Source organism: Propithecus coquereli, unplaced genomic scaffold, assembly GCF_000956105.1.
Source record: "Propithecus coquereli isolate 6110/MARCELLA unplaced genomic scaffold, Pcoq_1.0 Scaffold24, whole genome shotgun sequence".
Taxonomy (NCBI): domain Eukaryota; kingdom Metazoa; phylum Chordata; class Mammalia; order Primates; family Indriidae; genus Propithecus; species Propithecus coquereli.
Genome location: NW_012147952.1, coordinates 8,410,745 through 8,412,866, shown reverse-complemented (window position 1 = coordinate 8,412,866; position 2,122 = coordinate 8,410,745). Strand labels below are relative to the sequence as shown.

General features: G+C 41.9%; 1 protein-coding gene across 1 annotated transcript in view; it reads left to right on the top strand.

Annotated features, from left to right (window-relative positions):
* LOC105811767 (beta-enolase-like) overlaps positions 1 to 2,122 on the top strand; it is an 8,529-nt gene that overhangs the window by 5,168 nt on the left and 1,239 nt on the right. The window lies entirely within an intron of this gene.

Sequence of the window (2,122 nt, the reverse complement as noted above, 5' to 3'; positions counted from 1 at the left end):
CCAGAAAAACCAAGCGTTGATTAGAAGCTTGGAACTTTCAGCCCTAGTCCCCCCACAACCCCCCACCAACCTCTGGAGAAGGGAAAGGGACTGGAGATTGAGTTCATCGCCAAAGGCCAATGATTTAATCAATAATGTAATGAAACCTCCCCAAAAACCCCTAAACGACTAGGGTTGGAGAGCCTCCGGGTTGGTGCACACAACGAGATGCTAGGAGATTGGTGCCCTCACTCTGCCCCATACTTTACCCTCTGTATCACTCCCATTTGACTGTTCCTGAGTTGTACACTTTATAACAAACCAGTAACAGTAAGTAAAACACTTTCCTGAGTTGTGTGAGTTGCTCTAGCAAATTATTGAACTTGAGGGGGTAGCGATGGGAACCCCCAAGTTACAGCTGGTCCATCAGGAACATGGGTGGCCTGAGACTTGTGATTGGCATCTGAAGTAGGGGCAGACTTGTGCGCTGGAGCCCTTTAACTTGCGGGATCTGACGCAAGCTCCCAGTAGATAGTGTCAGAACTGAATTGAATTACTGGACACCCATGTGGCGCCAGAAGTGCTGTGAGTGAAAACAGTGACATTAGATTTAAACATAATTAAATCACAAAACAAATTCTATGTAGGTGAAAGACACAAAGTGTCTTTCAATTCAGAAAAATAAAAGTACAATTATTTATGATTCTAGATAATTCAAGCAGGAAAAGACCTCACAAAATAAGTGAAAAATAACCTGTTTTATTTATGAGGCTTCTTTTCAAACTCACTGTAGCTGATATTCTATAAGAATAAGAATCTGAAAAAAAGAATAGGCAGACTTGAGAAAATACAAAAACTCTAGCATTTTAGCACTGGAAAGGGACCCCTGGTCCCTTCTAGGACATTTGACGGCTTAGACCTAGAGGCTTGTAGGAATGCAACCAACTTGAGCAGTCAACCTGTTCTGCAGCCTTTGTTTCCAAGGGAGGCCCATGGCTACTCAGCTGGCTAAAACTAGCCCCTGACAGACGCTAGCAGCCTATAGATGAACTCAAGTGAACTTTCCTCATTACTATATTAGAGTCTCCACCCGGGAGGAGCTACAGTTTTACCATAACATGTGACCTGTGTGCGAGCACAACTAACCACGCACGCGTAGGGGAAACTACACCCCTACAAGTGATGACACATCTTTTTTTCTCTACTACCCCATAAAAACCCCATGCCACTTTCCCCAGAGGAGATCCTGTTTTGGAGACTCTTCCCAGTTCTCTCTGCAGTTGCTGCAAGTGATTAAAATGTCTACCGATCAAGCCCTGCATTCTCAGAGACAGTCGTTTGTTACTCGCCAGGCGAACAAACCCTGATCTTTTGGGTAACATTTTGTGTTAGTTTTTGTTATCAGACATACAAGTGTGAGAACTCCCTCTTCATGGTCTTCCCTGGCTCTGTTTGTCAGGATTTTTATTTTTTTTAACGTAAGTGACTCCATTTCGATTCTGACAACTCTCACATTTTCCCCTTTTAATCAAGATCTTCTTCCAAAAGCATCACTGATAGTCATCCTGTAGTTAGATTTTGATGGTTCTTGGTGCCAGGATGGACCTGTCCTGGGTTGCTGGTCTCGTTCCGCATGGCAGGAATGATTGGAGACTAGGAGTCAAAGCCCTCTTAGCCACATTTGAGCAAGAAGGGAGGTTTAAAGGGAGTGGCTCTCAGCCTAAGTCCACCTGGAGTCCATTATTAAGTTCAGTTTGTCTGTTCCATGGTCTTTTGTTATCATCTCAAAGACTTAGGCCACCATTATTTTGTTAGGAGTGGTACTTTTGTAAAAATTTAACACATAACAGACACAAAGTTTAAACAGGGAAAATACAAAGTAAAATTGATAGTAATATGACAATTCTGGTTTGCATATGGTTTTGAGCCATGAATTAAGGCTTAATGACAACCAATTGAATAAATCAAATGACCATAGGGAATTAGGTGAGAACTCTTGTAACCATGTGGCCTGTTTTTTTATTTTGTATATGTGGGTCTCAACTCTTCTGGAAGAATTTATCCAGGTACAGCATGTAGTATTAGCGATTGCACAGATATTTTTCTTATTTAACCAATAAATACTAAAGGATTTGGGTGGTTA